This window comes from Hemiscyllium ocellatum, chromosome 31, assembly GCF_020745735.1.
Source record: "Hemiscyllium ocellatum isolate sHemOce1 chromosome 31, sHemOce1.pat.X.cur, whole genome shotgun sequence".
NCBI classification, from domain to species: domain Eukaryota; kingdom Metazoa; phylum Chordata; class Chondrichthyes; order Orectolobiformes; family Hemiscylliidae; genus Hemiscyllium; species Hemiscyllium ocellatum.
Window position 1 is genome coordinate 47,738,951 of NC_083431.1, and position 18,847 is coordinate 47,757,797.

Below are 18,847 nucleotides of genomic sequence, written 5' to 3' on the forward strand. Positions count from 1 at the left end.
TGTGTTTTTTTCCAGCACCACACTCTGGACTGCAGGAACACCTGGTCCATTCCCAAACCGTGCTGTACACGGACTGCAGCGCCCAATGTTGGCTTCTCCAGGATTTCAAAGGAAACGAATTAAAAGAAAACTTATTTCCTGCAGGAGAAAATGCGTAAAATACAGATTACATTTCCAACTCATATTACACACGTAACACATACTACACCCCTACCTCACAGAACAGAGAATCCCTAGTATGGGTGCAAGCCATTCGGCCCATCGAGTCCACACCGACCGTCCAATGAGTATCCCACACCCAGAGCCACCGCTCCCCCAATCACTGTAACCCTGCATTTCCCATGGCTCACCCACTAACCCACCCACACAGCTTTGAACACTGTGGGCAATTGAAATCCACCTAGACTGCACAGGTTTGGACTGTGAGAGGAAATGGGAGCATCCGAAGGAAACCCACGCAGACTCCCACACAGAATGCACAAACTCTCCAGCCACTCAAAGCGGGAATTGAACCCGGTGCCGCCCGTAGAACATGTGTAAGACACAGCACAGCTAACTCAATGCACATGTAACGCACTACACATCAAACCCATACTGCGTATGTATTTTGCATTGCATAATGTCACACTACACAACCATCTTACACGGTATCCCGATCTTGCAGTGACCAAATATCTTGCTTCGTGTGTGCGTGGCCCACCCTGTTCACGGTCAGTGAAATGGAGTGCCTGTTCCCTATGTAAAAATGGCTGCCTTGATCTATTTGCACCCATAATGTCATATCAACTTTGCATTCAGTTTTAGACTAGATACAAGATCTAGGAAAACACAGCAGTAGTTATAATTTGCATCTCAGCGCGTCTGATGACTGGTCAGTGCCTGGTCTCTATACAGGAGCAATGTGACATTAAACTTGTAACCCAGAGGCGGTTTAATCTGAAGCGCTGATTGCAAAGCAATTGACAGACTGATTATAATTGTTGTTGTGGTTCCCAGATCTCACAACAGGTTGAAAAGTTAATGTTAGAAATTGTTGTGGACTGGTTCCTTGTTCTCTGACCCCCGCTCAGTTTTTCATTATTTATCAGATGCACCTCTTTTCCCTCTGCTAGTCGTGGTCTGCAATGCTCCACCTAGTGATGACTTTGGCAAAATAATGCAGGCTTTTGTCAAAACCACTGTTTATAAATTTACACCTCCAATTTATACCTGCAATCATGTACACGCCCAGCTTCCGATCCGGTCTCCAAATCCCATCCTTTCGTCTTGTACCCTCATCACTTTGGACATGTCATCACGTCTGCCACCTACCTTATTACAAACCGTAGTGGCATTTCCCCACTTCCATTAGGGCTGTCTCTCTGTCTGATTAACTATTGGTCACCTGTAACACCTTCAGTCTGGTTAGAGAGCAGCAACTCCAATGTAACATAAGAGTTGATGGAATGATCAGCCTGCTGTTCAGTATCCATCCCCTCAGACTATCAGTGGTTGGAGCTCTGTAGATGTATCTGTCTCTGATTCTGCTGAAACTCACACCCCAGGCAGGCCGGACTCTCTCTGCGGCCTGCAGCACCATCCTACCAACACACATGGAGAGAGTACACCTGAATTATGGTTACGCATCTACTCAGGAAGAAGATCCAGTCCGAATGATGGGAATGAGCTGCCAAGGCAGTTGGAAAATTCACTTACACGATCTGAGTCTGGAATGGTATTTTTCATGGAATGAAGGGACGTTACCCATCTCTCAACCGAATAGTTTGCCTCTTCATTTCAGGGGGCGTTAAATTTTGATTTGATTTGGTTGATTTATTGTTACGTGCATTTTGTAACAAAATACAGTGAAAAGTATTGCACAGTGTTGCCACTCTCCGGCGCCATCTTCAAACACAGAAAAATAAACCAGAACTGAGAATATAAAGGCAGAAGAATGAAGAAATAAAGAACATGTGTTCATCTTTACAGCCCTCACCCTTGTCGAGTGCTCCTTCGTGGGTCATGGTGACCAGGCATGAGTCCCCTTCGTTGTTTTGCTGCCATGGGGACACAAATTGCCACTCTTCAGCACTATCTTGCCTCCATTGAAGCCCTTGCCACTATGAGTCCTCACTGGACAGCACCAATGCAGATGCCACTGATGCTGCCAAGTACTGCACTGGTGCAAACCCAACTCTGTCACCACCGTGAGGCTGCGTCGGGCCTACCTCGCCAATGCAGCTACTGCTGATGCCGTACTGGGCCTAAACCCACCTCCGCCGCTGCCACCTGAATCTGTACTGGATGCAGACGCTGTTGGGAACCCAAACTCACCTCCGGCACCACCGCCACGAGTCCACACTGCTGGGCCCACTTGCTGCTGCTCACTATGCCATTGTTGCAACTGAGCTCTTCAGCAAGCGGTATAGACAATAAAATAGAGAAACATAGACAGAAAAAGAGAAAAAAGAGTGCAATAAAGAAAGGAAATGAAAAGGAATGCAGATGCAGCGGACGAGCCCCTGGATGAGATGCACTATTCCACCAGCATCTTCCCAGAAGACACATTGATGTGGGTCCGGAGTCACATGGAGGCCAGACCCAGTAAGGCTGACAGATTTCCTTCCCTAAAGAAGGTTAGGGAACCTGATGGATTTTTACAACAATCAGGATAGTTCCGCTGTCATTGTCACAGAGACTAGATTATACGTGCTGCTTTCAACACTGGAAATCGAATTCCAGCTGCCATGAAGACATTTGAATTCAAGTCCAAAGAGCATTAATGAACCAAGGTCTAAAGATTATTAGTGCAGTGGAGTTGTAATACTCTGGAATGTTGTGTGGGTGAATTTTGCATTTTTCCCAGTCTGTGATTCCTCTGAGAGACTTCCTATTACTTGATAAGAAATTCATTTATTTGCTTATGTATAAGTACTAATGTGTGGTAGCCTAGTCACTGAGACAGGCTTGTTGGTATGTGGACGTATTTGTTCCCAGCCCAGGTAAGTAAAGTGAGGGTGGTTAGCAACAGGAAAGGCATCCACCAAATCCCGACGGTCCTTATGAAGCATGATCTGACTTTCTGGAAAGCCCATGTGCGATGACGGTAGTTGAGAGCAAAAGGAAGCCTGTGTAGCCAGAATTAAGGATTTAGTATAGGTAAGATTTCCTCTCCTGGTGAACACTCTTGAGGAAGGAATGAATAGAGATATTTAAGGGAAAGGAAGGTTGAAGTAGAAATGGTTCTAATTCTCCAAAACTAGAAGTATACATTTAGATGTTAACATATACATCCAGTCATGAAATCAGGAGATATGACCTTGGCCAGGTGACAATGTGGAACCCAGAGTAACTACCCTGATCATGGTAGATCTGATTGATACCAAGGGATATTGAATTAGGGGAGCAACGCTGAGCTTCTGTAGAAAAAGAGGATGTCACAAGGTCAATTTATTGAATACTTTGATTACTCTAAAGCCAGGCTACATCTGGTCCAGAGTCAAGTAGAGCCATCACTGTGGACAGTGGAGAGGCTCCTTCACCTGGACTGTCTCAAAAGTAAACAATAAATAAGGCAGTCATGAGGACTTCGCAAAAGTGAATTGAAGTGGTTGGAGGTAGGATAGGTAACAGAAATGATGGGTGTGATTGTACCAGGCTATGAATGGTGTGTACTCTGGAGAGACAAGTGGGTGAATCAGGTGTGACTCTTTGTAATGTCCATCTCAGTGTCAGGATCTTCTCTCAGCAGCTTATGTACTTTAAGAGAAAAGGAGAAAGCGAGGGCTGCAGGTTCTGGAGATCAGAGTCGAGAGTGTGGCACTGGAAAAGCACAGCAGGTCAGGCAGCATCCGAGGAGCAGGATAATCGATTGTTCGGGCATCAGCCCATTCCTGATGGAGACTGATGCCCGAAACATCGATTCTCCAGCTCCTTGAATGCTTCCTGACCAGCTGTGCTTTTCTAGTGCCATACATTTTGGATCTTATCGACTTTACTGAAGTAGTATGGCAGCAGTTTCGCTGGGGAGCAGTGAGTTCTCAATTGATGTTCATTATTGCTTGTGAAATGTTTTGTTAATACATCAAGTCATCACGGGAGGTGATCTTACCAAGTTCACCATACCAGCTAGCCATTGGGAAACCTCAACTGGAAAGTTAGTGGGTTCTTGGTGGGTTCAATTTGCCACTGGCTCTCATTTTGCACATGGGGAAACCAATACAAACACCCTCTGGTCATTGGCCCTACATCCATAGACATTGGCATCCAACGTGTGTCAGCCTAAAGAACCCTCATGCTACATCTTTGATCCATTCACAGGACACTTCAGTGCTACCCTTCAGGCTGCTCTGGTTACTCTCATTGTAAAGCTGTGGTAAGGACATTGTGTGCTCAGAGACACAAACCTAGCTCAGGGGCAGTGTCTTTAGACTTTGTGATCAGTGTCAACTCACTCACCCTGGGAGTTAAAGAAGGTTCCTTTGCTATCGTATAGCAGGGCACCCACTCTCTAGGTGGGTTCTGCTGAAGCCACAGCTAAATAATAAGAGACTGGATGGTTAATAAAGGAAATTGTAAATAGGAAAACTGTAAATTTGATTAATTCAATCTGTTCTTTGTAATGTTAAGAATGCAATGTATATATCTATGAATGACATGACAGATTGTACAGGTACCAAAGATTTATTTCTATGAAGAAAGTATATTTTGAAATTTAAAAAAACTCACTCACCCTGCTTGGATCTGCTGTCCATGCACAGACTCATGTGCACATGTGACCAGTTTGAAATGGCCTCGGGGGCCAAGGTAAACCGAGGCCATGCTCTTCGGTAGTTTCCATCTGCCCAACTTTGCTGATACGCGCCTCCCAAGACTTGGCGCACACCCCAGCCCTCCCAAACCAAATACCCAGCACCTTCAGGTCCTGATGGTGAAGGGGATCAAGGATTGGTCAGCCCAGTTCCCGAAGAGCATGGCCTCACTCTTTCCTCGGTTTGCCTTGGCCCCCAAGGCCCGTTCGAACTGGTCACATATGCACATGAGTCTGTGCATGGACAGCAGATCCAAACGGTGAGTGAGCTGACACTGATCACAAAGTGTAAAGACACTGCCCCTGAGCTGGGTGTGTGTCTCTGACCACACAATGTCCTTACCACAGCTTTACAATGAGAGTACCTAGAGCAGCCTGAGGGGTAGCACAGAAGTGTCCTGTGAATGGATCAAAGATGTATTATGAGGGTTCTTTAGGCTGACACACGTTGGATGCCAATGTCTATGGATGTGGGGCCAATGACCAGAGGGTGTTGGTATTGGTTTCCCCATATGCAAAATGAGAGCCAGCGGCAAATTGAACCCATTGTGGGAAAAAACGTGGTCATCAGGTGTGAGGTACTGTCATTGCTGTTATACGTGACACAGGTCTGGCCTATTCCCAGAACCTGTGCCGCTGCAGTCACCCGGGCCATCTTCCAGTTTATATGGAGATCAAAGATGGACCGGGTCCGAAGGGACTTGATGTATAAAGATCTGGGCACCGGGGAAAAAATACACCCAATGCCATCCTCACCCTGATGGCCACCATTGTGTGTGGCTGCATCAAGCTGTGCGTGGATCCCCGGTGCGCAAACACCAAGTGTCACTACGTACTGAGGTTCTACCTGTCCCCGGTGTTGCGAAGGATGGGCCTGGCCTCGCTGCCGCGGAACGCTCCGAGTAGTTGGACCGTTCTGTATCACCTGTCCTTCGTGGAGAAGTTTATGAAGAAAAACAATATCAGGAAGTGGTCAGCACGTAGTGTTCTCGAGACCTTCAGGAAAAGGAGAGGGCGGATCCTACCGAGCGGTTCCCTGAGCAGATTGTCAAAGCCATTTGACAGAATGCCTCATCACCAGAACTGTCCAACAAGCACCATGACATGGCTTGGCTGGTGGTGAGAAGGGCTCTGCCTGTGAGATCCTTTATGCACGCCCGGACTCTCAGCCATGCCGCACGCTGCCCTCGAAGCAGCTGCGGGGGTGGGGGAGGGGAAGAGACTGTCACACACTTCCTTTTGGAATGTGCCTTTGCAGAAGAAGTCTGGAGAGGAATGCAATGGTGTATGTCGTGGTTCACCCCGAGGAGCGCCGTGACGCGGGACTCCGTGCTCTACGGCCTGTTCCCCGGGACGCACACCGAGATGAACACCAACTGCGCCTGGAGGATCATCAACTCGGTGAAGGACGCTCTCTGGGCGGTCCGAAACCTGTTGATCTTCCAGCTGAAGGAGTTGACCCCGACTGAGTGTTACAGACTGGCACATTCCAAGGACCAGGACTACGTGTTGAGGGACGTGCTGAAGCTTGGGGCAGCTGCCGCCAAGGCGCGGTGGGGAAAGACCACCGTGTAACATCTGCCTGCCGAAGCACAGGGGTCCACGCAGTCATTTGGGCTCTGCTGACGCCTCAGCTAAATATATGGATACTGCTCCTCGGATGCTGCCTGAACTGCTGTGCTCTTCCAGCACCACTAATCCAGAATCTGGTTTCCACCATCTGCAGTCATTGTTTTTACCTAGTTAATTTTAACCCTACTGCGAATCCTCTTACAAGGATGCCTGCCTTGAAGAAGTTTTCCTCCTCTCTCTACAAGAACCTCAGGGAGTCTCTCTCCTACTGCAACTCCCAGGTCATTTCCTCTGCCCTGAAGCTCTTCAACCACGTCCTGAAACAAACTCGCTACCACAACCACATTTGCTTCCTCAGTGCCTGCCTCCGTAACCAACTCATCCCACACGGATTCCGGACCACCTTTAAACCAGCAGAGTTTGGATCCGAACAGGACAAACAGTACAGACTACAGATTCAAAAACACCAGCAACAGTTCTCCTTCAAGATCCTCCGCTCCATTCTCGCAGGAATGCGCCGGCACCTAACCTCTCTACAGTCAGCCCTGCCTCAGCTGAGGGCCACACTCTCTCAGAATTGCAAAGGACCCACTCTGTAATACATCCTCAGGAGAATTCATACACTCAACAAACAGTATTTCAACTCCATCTCAAACATCAAAAACTGTAAGTACAACAAACTTTTATCTACCCACCTCCATAACCAGCACTCCTCAAACATTCCAGGAAATTCCCCCTTCCTCTGGAACTACTTGGATGCCATTAGCCATGCAGCTGGTGCAGCTGCCACCCCCACGCTGATTGATGATGTCACTTCTGCACTCATCATGGCCACTCCCACAACCACTTCCTCCCCTCACAATTCCTCATGCATCACATGTGACATCACTTCCGCCCCTCACATCATCGCTGATGTCACACGCTCAGTGACTTCCGCCACCCCTACTGCCATGTTTGCCACTGCTTCTGCCCCCACCAGCGCCACTCACCTGCATTCTGCTTACATGCCCCTCCACATATCCCACTGTCACTATTCCCGCCCCCCAGAATCCTGAGGGGAACACTGCCCCTGCTCATGACTCCACCCCCATTCCCCCCACCATCACACCCACTCCAGTTACTGCCTCCGCCCCCACTCTCAGCTCCACAGCCACACCAGATCCCAGCTCCCAGCCCTGCCGAGTTTTCACCATCCCTCCAGACCTCCCCCTCACTGAGGACAAACGATCAGTCCTCAGCAAAGGACTCACCTTCATCCCCCTCCGTCCATGCATCACTTAATTTAATACACGCCGTGACGTCGAACACTTCTTCTGCCGCCTCCGCCTCCGAGCTTACTTTCAAATCAGGATTCCCGCCCACCTTCCAAGGACCCCTTCGCCCACCTCCAACACACTGCATCCACCTGGACACCCCGCGCTGGTCTATTACCTGCCCTCGACCTCTTCATTTCCAACTGCAGCCGGGACATTAACCACCTCAATCTGTCAACCCTCCTCCCCCACTCTAACCTCTCATCCTCACAACGTGCAGCCCTCCAATCCCTCTGCTCCAATCCCAACCTCACCATCAAGCCAGCAGATAAAGGGGGTGCAGTGATAGTCTGGCGCACTGACCTCTACACCGCTGAAGCCAAACGCCAACTTGAGGACACCTCTTCCTACCGCCCCCCTCGACCATGACCCCACCCCCCATCACCAAACCATCATCTCCCAGACCATACAGAACCACATCACCTCAGGAGATCTCCCACACGCAGCTTCCAACCTCATAGTCTGGGAACCCCGCGCTGCCCGGTTCTACCTCCTTCCCAAGATCCACAAGCCTGACCACCCTGGCCGACCCATTGTCTCAGCATGCTCCTGCCCCACTGAACTCATCTCTACCTACCTCGACACTGTCCAATCTCCCTAGTCCAGGAACTCCCCACATACGTTCGAGACACCACCCAGACCCTCCACCTCCTCCAAGACTTCCGTTTCCCCGGCCCCCAACACCTCATCTTCACCATGGATATCCAATCCCTTTACACTTCCATCCCCCATGACCAGCGCCTCCAAACCCTCCATTTTTTCCTCTCCCGATGTCCCCAACAGTACCCTTCCACTGACACTCTCATTCGTTTGGCCAAACTGGTCCTCACCTTTAACAATTTCTCCTTTGAATCCTCCCACCTCCTCCAGACCAAAGGGGTAGCCATGGGCACACATATGGGCCCCAGCTATGCCTGTCTCTTTGTTGGCTACGTCGAACAGTTGATCTTCCGTAGTTACACTAGCACCACTCCCCACCTCTTTCTCTGCTACATTGATGACTGCATTGGCACCACCTCATGCTCCCGCGAGGAAGTTGAGCAATTTGTCAACTTCACCAATACATTCCACCCTGACCTTAAATTTACCTGGACCATCTCTGACACCTCCCTCCCCTTTATGGACCTCTCCATCTCCATTAACGGCAATCAATTTGACACTGACATTTTTTACAAACCCACCAACTCTCACAGCCTCTTTCCATCCTACCTCTTGTAAAAATGCCATCCCGTATTCCCAATTCCTCTGCCTCTGCCGTATCTGCTCCCAGGAGGACCAGTTCCACCACAGAACACACCAGATAGCCTCCTTCTTTAGAGACCGCAATTTCCATTCCCACATGGTTAAAGATGCCCTCCAACGCATCTCGTCCACATCCCACACCTCCACCCTCAGACCCCACCCCTCCAACCATAACAAGGACAGAAAGTCCCTGGTGCTCACCTTCCACGCTACCAACCTTCGCATAAACCAAATCATCCACCAACATCTCCGCCACCTCCAAAAAGACCCCACCACCAGGGATATATTTCCCTCCCCACCCTTTTCTGCCTTCCACAAAGACCGTTCCCTCCGTGACTACCTGGTCAGGTCCACGGCCCCCTACAACCCACCCTCCCATCCTGGCACCTTCCCCTGCCACCACAGGAACTGCAAAACCTGCCCCCACACCTCCTTCCTCACTTCTATCCAAGGCCCTAAAGGAGCCTTCCACATCCATCAGAGTTTTTCCTGCACATCCACTAATATCATTTATTGTATCCGTTGTTCCCGATGCGGTCTCCTCTACATTGGGGAGACTGGGCACCTCCTAGAAGAGCACTTTAGGGAACATCTCCGGGACACCACCAATCAACCACACCGCCCTGTGGCCCAATATTTCAACTCCCCCTCCCACTCTGCCGAGGACATGGAGATCCTGGGCCTCCTTCACCGCTGTCCCCTCACCACCAGACGCCTGGAAGAAGAACGCCTCATCTTCCGCCTCGGAACACTTCAACCCCAGGGCATCATTGTGGACTTCAACAGTTTCCTCATTTCCCCTTCCCCCACCTCATCCTAGTTCCAAACTTCCAACTCAGCACTGTCCCCATGACTTGTTCTACCTGCATACCTTCTTTTCCACCTATCCACTCCACCCCGCCCCCCCGACCTATCACCTTCATCCCCACCCCCACTCACCCATTGTACTCTATGCTACTTTCTCCCCACCCCCACCCCCCTCTAGCTTATCTCTCCACGCTTCAGGCTCTCTGCCTTTATTCCTGATGAAGGGCTTTTGCCCGAAATGTCAATTTTGCTGCTCGTTGGATGCTGCCTGAACTGCTGTGCTCTTCCAGCACCACTGATCCAGAATCTGGTTTCCAGCATCTGCAGTCATTGTTTTTACCTAAATATATGGATACATGATTGATAAATGTACAAACCTGTATATATGAATGATAAATTTTGAGCTCTGTATGCAAATGTTTACGTATGTATGGCATGACCAACTGTACAGACCATCAAATTATTTTATGAATAAAGTACATTTTTGAAATTAAAAAAAACTCACTCACTCACTCACCCTGATTTTGCCTGGATGCTTGCAGCACCCCTGCCCTGGCATTACCTTACCTTGGCTTTTTATGCATTGACCCCTCAGTCTGGGATACCAGGCTCGTATTACGACTGTCTTGCTATGCCAGTTAATGCAGACACAAAGCTACAGAGTTGGCTACAGGCCTCTATACAGCCAAAGGGGATCCCAACAAGGGCAGCCACAAATTCCAGTCCAGATGCCTTATTTGGGGCAGTTTGAATCAGGATCCTCTCCTCGTGGATCTGAATGACAGGCAGTATACTGTCTGTCTGTCTCTTTCTGTCCTATTGCAGGATAATTGCTTCCTGGAATGAGAGAGGCAGATACTATTAAAGGTGCAAGTGGTTGGTACAACTAGCAGTGAGGTCTCCCAAGTGTGGGAATAGACCCAACAGAGGGCATGAAGGTGAGAGGGTGTTAGGACTGAGAGTGAGTCAGGAAGATATTGCAGACACCTGTCAGAATGAGGGCTGAGCTATATCTTCCAGGGAACTGTTTGAAAAGGACCTCAAAGTGGGACACAGAAGATCCTGTCTCTAAAATCTGATTGAAGATTTGTAGCTCGGGTATCCGTTGTTGTGGTTCTGTTCGCCGAGCTGGAAGTTTTTGCTGCAAACGTTTCGTTCCCTGGCTAGGGAACATCATCAGTGCTGTTGGAGCCTCGTGTGAAGCGCTGCTTTGATGTTTCTTCCGGTATTTATATTGGTTTGTTCTTGCCGCTTCCGGGTGTCAGTTTCAGCTGCAGTGATTTGTATGTGGGGTCCAGGTCGATGTGTCTGTTGATGGACGTTCTTGCCGTATTCGCCAAAAACGGATACCCACGCAACTTTATCACCAGATGCCTAAGAGATAGACCGAGGAACGAGGACATGCCACAGCCAAAAGGACTAGCCACTCTACCATACGTCAGGAGCGTCTCAGAACTGACAGCCAGACTACTGCGACCCTTAGGACTCATAACAGCACACAAGCCAACATCCACGCTCAGACAACAACTCACTAGAACAAAGGACCCAATACCCAGCATGAGCCAAACTAACGTAGTTTACAAAATACCATGCAAGGACTGCACAAAACACTATATAGGACAAACAGGAAGACAGCTAACAATCCGCATCCATGAACATCAGCTAGCCACAAAACAACACGACCAGCTATCTCTAGTAGCCACACACTCAGACAACCAGCAACATGAATTTGACTGGGAAAACACCACTATCATAGGACAAGCCAGACAGAGAACAGCCAGAGAATTCCTAGAAGCATGGCATTCATCCCCAAACTCCATCAACAGACACATTGACCTGGACACCATATACAAACCACTACAGCTGAAACTGACACCTGGAAACGGCAAGAACAAACCAATATAAATACCGGAAGAAACATCAAAGCAGCGCTTCACACGAGGCTCCAACAGCACTGATGATGTTCCCTAGCCAGGGAACGAAACGTTTGCAGCAAAAACTTCCAGCTCGGTGAACAGAACCACAACAACGATCCTGTCTCTCTTGAAAAGTGACAGTTGGACCAAGGGAAAAATATCCTTAAAGCAAAACCAGCTTTAAAGAAAGGTGACTTTCTCCCTCGTGAAATATTGAAAGAAATGGATGACATTTCAGGGATCAGGACTCCTCACTCTTTGCCATCTGAACGGCTAGACAATAAATTTATTTCATTAACAGGAAACTGAAGGAACTGTGAGCAGTCAACTCATTCCACCCTTCCAGTGGGGCCTCTTGATCCACAAGGACGGTTGTCCCCTCTGTCTTGCAAACCTATAATCTTCTGCAGTGCTGTGTGTACATGCTGGGATTAAGGGAGGGTGTAGTTTAGGTTGGCGTAGCATCTTAGTTAACCGCCTGTTGTTCCACTTGTTTAAATAATAAGTTAATCCTTAATAAATAAGTTATTTTTGCATTTATTGAAGCAACTTGGTGAAGCTCTTTTGTTCTAGCTAACAATAATAAAGAGAAGCATGAACTGTTTTGATGACAGTGAAGGAACGGCGATATATTTCCAAGTCAGGATGGTGAGTGGCTTGGAGGGGAATATGCAAGGCGTGGTGTACAATGTATCTGCTGCCCCGGTCCTTCTAGATGGAGGTGGTTGCAGGTTTGGAAGGTGCAGACTTAGGAATCTTGATGAATTTCTGCAGTACATTTGTAGATGGTGGTTGAGGGACCTCTTCCACTCACTGCTTCAGTTAGATTGGTTTTCTGTGTGCCCTGTTCAAGTTATTTCATGACAGCATTATTGCTTGAATTTATTTCTGAGAGGATTGTCTTATAAGCAGCTCCTTGTCGCGTGTGCTGATGTTTCAACAGGTTTATGCAGGTCTACTATCTTGTCCAGCAATGCTTTGAGCTCAAGCTGATGTTCCCACAGCTGCTTCTGCTGAGACTGATCTGTTTAAACCTGTCATTTACTCCATATCTTCCTGCCAACTGGCAACCTCTTCACTGGATTGATGATGCTGAGCTTTTTAGTTCATTCTGTTTCCTTTCTTTCTCTTTCAGTTCTTTATTTATCTTTGTGAGCTGAGCGAAGGTAACTCCTACAGATTTTATTGTCTCAGAGATGGTATTCTCATTTTTCAATTTATCCTGAGTGAGTTATTCAGCCTTTTCCTTTTAATTTTTTTTTTCTTTCCACAGCAAGAGGTGAAATTTTAACTGCTCGATTTCAGAAGGAAGATGCTGTATTTGTTATGCTTTCGTGTTCAGTTCTCAAGTGCTTCTTGAGTAGCCTGCTTCAGGGTCAGTTGTGTTACTGATTGTGTGCTTGTAACTAGTGCAATGTCACAGCTTGCTTTTAGGAACATTGGCACACAGGCAGTCATTTAGCTTGTTGACCTTATCCTGCCATTCTAGATCATGGATGATCACCAACTCAACGCCATCTTCCTACATCTTCCTGTCGTGGGTGGTATGGTGGCACAGTGGTTAGCACTGCTGCCTCACAGCGCCAGAGACCTGGGTTCAATTCCTGCCTCAGGCAACTGACTGTGTGGAGTTTGCACGTGTGGACTGCGTGGATTTCCTCTGGGTGCTCTGGTTTCCTCCCACAGTCCAAAGATGTGCAGGTCAGGTGAATTGGCCGTAGTGTTAGGTAAGGGGTAAACGGAGGGGTATGGGTGGGTTGCGCTTTGGTGCGTCAGGGTGGACTTGTTGGGCCGAAGGGCCTTTTTCCACACTGTAAGTAATCTAATCTAATATAGATTACTATTTCTGTCTATTAGTCTCCAGTAACCCACTGATTTCTGTCTTGAACCTGCTCACTCACTAATTTTCCACAGAGTTTTCACTCTCTCAAGTGAAGAATTTCTCCTCATCTCGGCTTTCGCCTTCTCTTGAATCTGGTCACTCTCAATGCCTTAGCTTGGCCTCGTGTGTAGTGAGTTAGCTCAGTCTGGGTACCTCAGCTTGAGCCTCAGTGTAAACTATAATAGTGCCCCCATCAGACACTACCTCATGGTTGTGCCCACAATGTGATTATAGAGCTGGTCACTATTCTCCACACCGGGCCCTAAGATCTGCAAAAGAGCCCTGTGTAAAATTGAGTCTGCACAAATCCTCCCCTCCCACCCTATCTCTGCATTTCCCATGCAGAATCCAATTAACCTACACATTCCTGAACACTATGGACAACTTAGCATGGCTAAACCACCTAACCTGCCTATCTTAGGACTGTGGGAGGAAACCAGAGCATCTGGCGGAAACCCATGTGCAGACAGTCATCCAAAGATGGAATTGAACCAGTGTCCCTGGTGCTGTAAGGCAGCAGTGCTAACCACTGAGCCAATGCACCAGTGTATTGTGCATTCCCATTGTGCATTCCCATTAGCCTTCTATAGCCATCATCTGAGCTGTCAGCAACAAAATACAAGCCTGTACTCTGAATGTTCCAGTGACATGATTTCTTTGTTGTTGCTGTCTTCCTACACTCCCTGGTCAGGAGCTGATGTTTAGGTATTTGAAAGGAGAAAGAAGGAGTATAAAGGAGAGCAAGGCAAGGAAAGAAAACAAATAATGTACGTTTGCACCAGTGCTGCAGCTCCGTAAATCAGAACTGATTGTGAGATAATGGAAATTGCGAAAGAGGTTTAAAGGGGAGCAGCCCCTCCTGAGGGCCTCAATGAAGACAAAGATGATCTGTTTGAGGATATGGAGGTGTGCCTGTCCCCGAGATGGGTGATGCTGCCTGAGTTCTCTTCCTGCAAGAGAGAAGGGATTGTGGCTGTGCTGCCGAATGTGTTGTGGCTGTTAAGTAGCTGGCAATATGTGCACGCTGTGAGATAAGGGTTGCTGCTGTACTGAATCTGTGAGTGTGAGACGGAGCTGGGAATGTAAGGTATGAGCTCTGCATTTGCTGAGAGGTGGGCAATGAAGGTGTGATGCAGAGACTGGTGGGCTTTTGAGTTTAAAAATATAAAAACTGACCTTGGCCACTAGTGTGAGGTCGTTAAACATGTTGTAGCACGCTATACAGGTCTTCAGGGATGAGACTGCTGGTGGTAACCACTGTGTGTATACACGTTCTCCCACTGCTTTCTGAGTGTTCGGCTGAAGGGTTTCCTGTGGACAATGAGCATCTCACCATCTCTGCATTTCCTTAACCAAAGCCCCCAGTGCAGCAGCAGAGGGCTTAGAGTCCGCCATCTCCTGTGTCGTGCCTCCTATTGTTGAGTATTGTCCAGGTCTGAATTATTTCTGAGATGAATTCCAGAATCAGTTCCAGCTACAGTGCACCTTCCTTTTAAGAGCTCAAACTAGTGGCCTCTGGTGTGTCTGGGCCTTTCGCTGAGTCATGCAGTTATTCAGCAGTCCCCTTAGCGTGCGGCAGGCTGGGACATGTTTATTGATCAGCAACTTGGAGTTATCAGACTGTATGCTTCCCAGGCGATAGTGTGTGTTAATCTAGCATTTAAGCTTCCTGACAACCGACAAAGTTCCAGGCTACACTCTTGAATAGGAAACACACTTTTTGGGACGCCAGTGGTTATCAGTATGTTTCCACCATCTTGCCATATTGACTGTCATTGATATCTGACTGGGACACAGGATCCCAGCTTGGGGAATGCTCACCAAGTCTCCTCAGCTGGTCAGTAGTGAAATCTCCTGGGCATGCCCATATTCCTGGGCTGGGCGAGTGAGGTGGAACTACCAATGTTCACTTACTGTGCAGCAGCTGTGAGAGGCACAGCGGCTCAGTGGTCAGCACTACTGCCTCACAGTGCCAAAGACCTGGGTTCGATTCCACCCTTGGGTGACTGTGCTGAGTTTGCACATTCTCCCCAAATCTGCATGTGTTTGCTCCGGTCTCCTTCTACAGTCTAAAGATCTGCAGGTTGGGTGCGTTGACCATGGGAATGTGCAGATAAGCTTTGGTAAGAGCAGGATTATGGGGATAGGTGGGGTGCTGTTTGGAAGGTCAGTGTAGACATGGTGGTCTGAATGGCTTCTTTCCACACCATAGGGATTGCATGAGGTGTACTGCAGGAACTTGCCTCTTTTCACAGCACGTTCTGAAGCCACAGCCATTACCAGCTGGGATGACATGGGCAGCAGATACAGGGAAATATCTGCAAGTTTCCCTTCGAGTCTCTCACCAGCCTGACTCGGGAATATATTGCTGTGTCAAAATCCTGGAACAGCACCATGGGAGTCCTGTTCAAGGAAGTAGCTCACCTTTCAAATGCTCATGACACCCACATTGTCAAAAACGAATGTTTCAAAGCACTGCAAGATTGGCGCTCACATGTGCTTGCTCCCTCCATGGGCCCCGGATCCAGGGAGGCACATGAGTGTAGCTCTGTAGCTTGGGCACATCTGCAAGAGCTTCAGCTGGAAGGCAAGCTGCCGATATCATCCCACAGCACGGCCACTCGTAAATCCCTAAGTGCTTAAATGGAGATTCCTCATCAAAACATAATTGGGAAGATGTATGTCATTGTTCAGGATTTGAAAATGTGTGCTTGGAGTGTGTTCCAGCGTGCAGCTCAATTGATTGCTGGAGTCTAACTGTTCCGAATCACTCAGTATTGCCATCATGTAGCAGTTTAGATCCATGCACCACAGTGCGTCTGCTGCTTCAGACTGACTGGTGCCTCTGTGAATTATAGAGCTATGATGCTTGCTGTTGGCTTATTTTCGGCTGTGCAGGCTTTACAAAGTGAGTCAAAACCTTCAACAGCAGACTAAGTGCATGAGTAATGGGCCTTTTTAGTCCTTTTCTGTCTCGTAGGGAACCAAGTCAAAATGTGCTTTTGTGCATTTTAACAGGGAGGGCACATTAAGGTAAATGAAAGTTGCATAAGGCAGCAAAGAGAATGGAAGATAAAACATAAACCATGACCCTTCAGGGCCATCTTGCAGGGGTTTCGTCCTCATTGATTTTTTTCAGATAAAGAATTGCCCAGTTCCCCTTGTTTCACTGACGGTTTGAGCCATTGAAAGACCGATATTCTGTAGGTTAAATATATCTAAAACATTTTTGACAAGTACTTGACGTTATGAGAATAGAAAATACTGGAAATACTCAGCAGGTCTGGCAGCATATGTGGAGAGGGAAACAAGAGTTAATATTACATCTCATGATGACCCATCCAAAAGGAAACTGTTGCTCTCCTCCCACCCTCTCAGGGAGATGGAAAAATATCTCCAAGCTGCTATTTCAGAACAGAGCAGAGACCAACTCCCTGGTTTTCTTGCCTTTATTTTTCCTTCAACTCCCACCACTTTTCTCTTTTTCAGACATACACCAAAACAGAAATTGCTGAAAAACTCAGCAGGCCTGGCAGCGCCTGTGGAGAGAAATCAACTCTGATTTCTTTGGGTCTTTTTTCATCATGAGATGTGGATATCACAGGCAAGGCTGACAACTGGTGCCCAGCCACAGTTGGCCTTGAACTGAGTGGCTCATCCGACCATTTCAGAGGGCAGTGGAGAGTCAGCCATATTGCTGGGGTCAGAGGTCACAGGTAGGGCAGATGAGGTGAAAATGGAAGACTTCCTTCCCTAATAAATATGAGTGAACCAGATGGCTTTCTACAGCAATTGATGATGGTTTTGTATATATTATTGCAGCAACTAGCTTTCAATTCTAAGATTTATTAACTAAAATCTGATTTTACCAATTGCTCATGGTGGGACTTGCTCACAGGTTTGGATGAATACCTCACACTGTGTTACTAATGGAGTTTTTGAGAGCTAAGTGTTTATATCGAACATAGAATTCTAGCAGATGCTTCACAGGCAAGGGGAGGAATAGATGCTGATTTTTTTTTCCGTGAGGTGAATGTCAGTTTGGACTAAGAAGTGGGACCTGAGCAAGCTCACAAAGACAGGGAGACACGGGAATCACCTGCCATTATGTTTTTCTCTGGTCATTCTAAATTTCCATGAATTGTCCCAGTGTCCAGACAGGTCCCTCAAATTTGTTCAAAAATCTCCCAGTTTTCAGCTTGTTCCCCTTCGGATAACCTTTAAACAGAGTCAATGAGAACGAGGCAAAATATTAAGGTGACAGAAACATAAACTGAGAAGGTTTGGGAGGGCTAGGGGAGATGCCTTAGAGGGTACCCTAGGAGAGATCAACAGCTGATTTCAGGGAGACATCACTTGGTCCATTAGCTGCTACAATCTCAGTGACCGAAGAGGTTGTGGGGTACAGCTCCAGGGAAAACCAGTCAAAGACAGTACAGTTTGGAGTGGGACACATGGGGAACTCAATACCACCAGGCGCTGGTACCGTGTATCCCAGATTTCACTTTTGAAGTCTGATGACTTGGGGGGATTAAAAAATGAACAATGTTGAGAGATTCAAGGACCAGTTAAATAGACAACTTAATACCTCTTGTGAATTGACGGTCAATCCTGCTACTCAGTAATAAACATAGAATGATAGACAGAATCACAAAACCCCTACCGTGTGGAAGTAGGCCATTTGACCCATCGGGTGCACACCAACCCTCTGAAGAAACAGTTGGAAGCGCAGTTATTGAAAAAGCTATGTGTCCTAACAACATTCCAATAATCTAGAAATCTAGCAGCTTAGATGAAGTGATGATGTGGATGAGTACACAGGGGCTAGGTGATGGATGGGCTGTATGCAGAGACCAAAGGCAAACTCTTCTGAATAAGTTGGAATCTATGGAGTGTGGAAACGAGAAGGTCACTGAGGGAAAAGTGAGAGCTGGTGAGCCCTCCACACAGTAGAGTATTGACTATAGTGAGACAGTGTTGGCAGAGACAGTAGAAATGGGCAGTATTGCAGAAGTGAAAGAGCACAGACCTTGGTTGGGGGTTGAGGAGGGTGGTGAGGAAAAAATGTTCAGCTTCTGATTAAATTGCACCCCAAACTCCTGAACTGCTGATGTTGAGGTAGTCGGACCGAGAGGCAGATGGCTCCTTGTTGGGTGAAACAAACAATGTATGCATTGGATAGGCATATGCAGGATAGTGGGCTAGTGTAGGTTAGGTGGGCTTGGATCTGCGCAACATCAAGGGCCGAAGGGCCTGTACTGCGCTGTATTTTTCTATGTTCTATGTTCTATGTTCTATGACCATCCATTGGGTCATCAGCACGGTG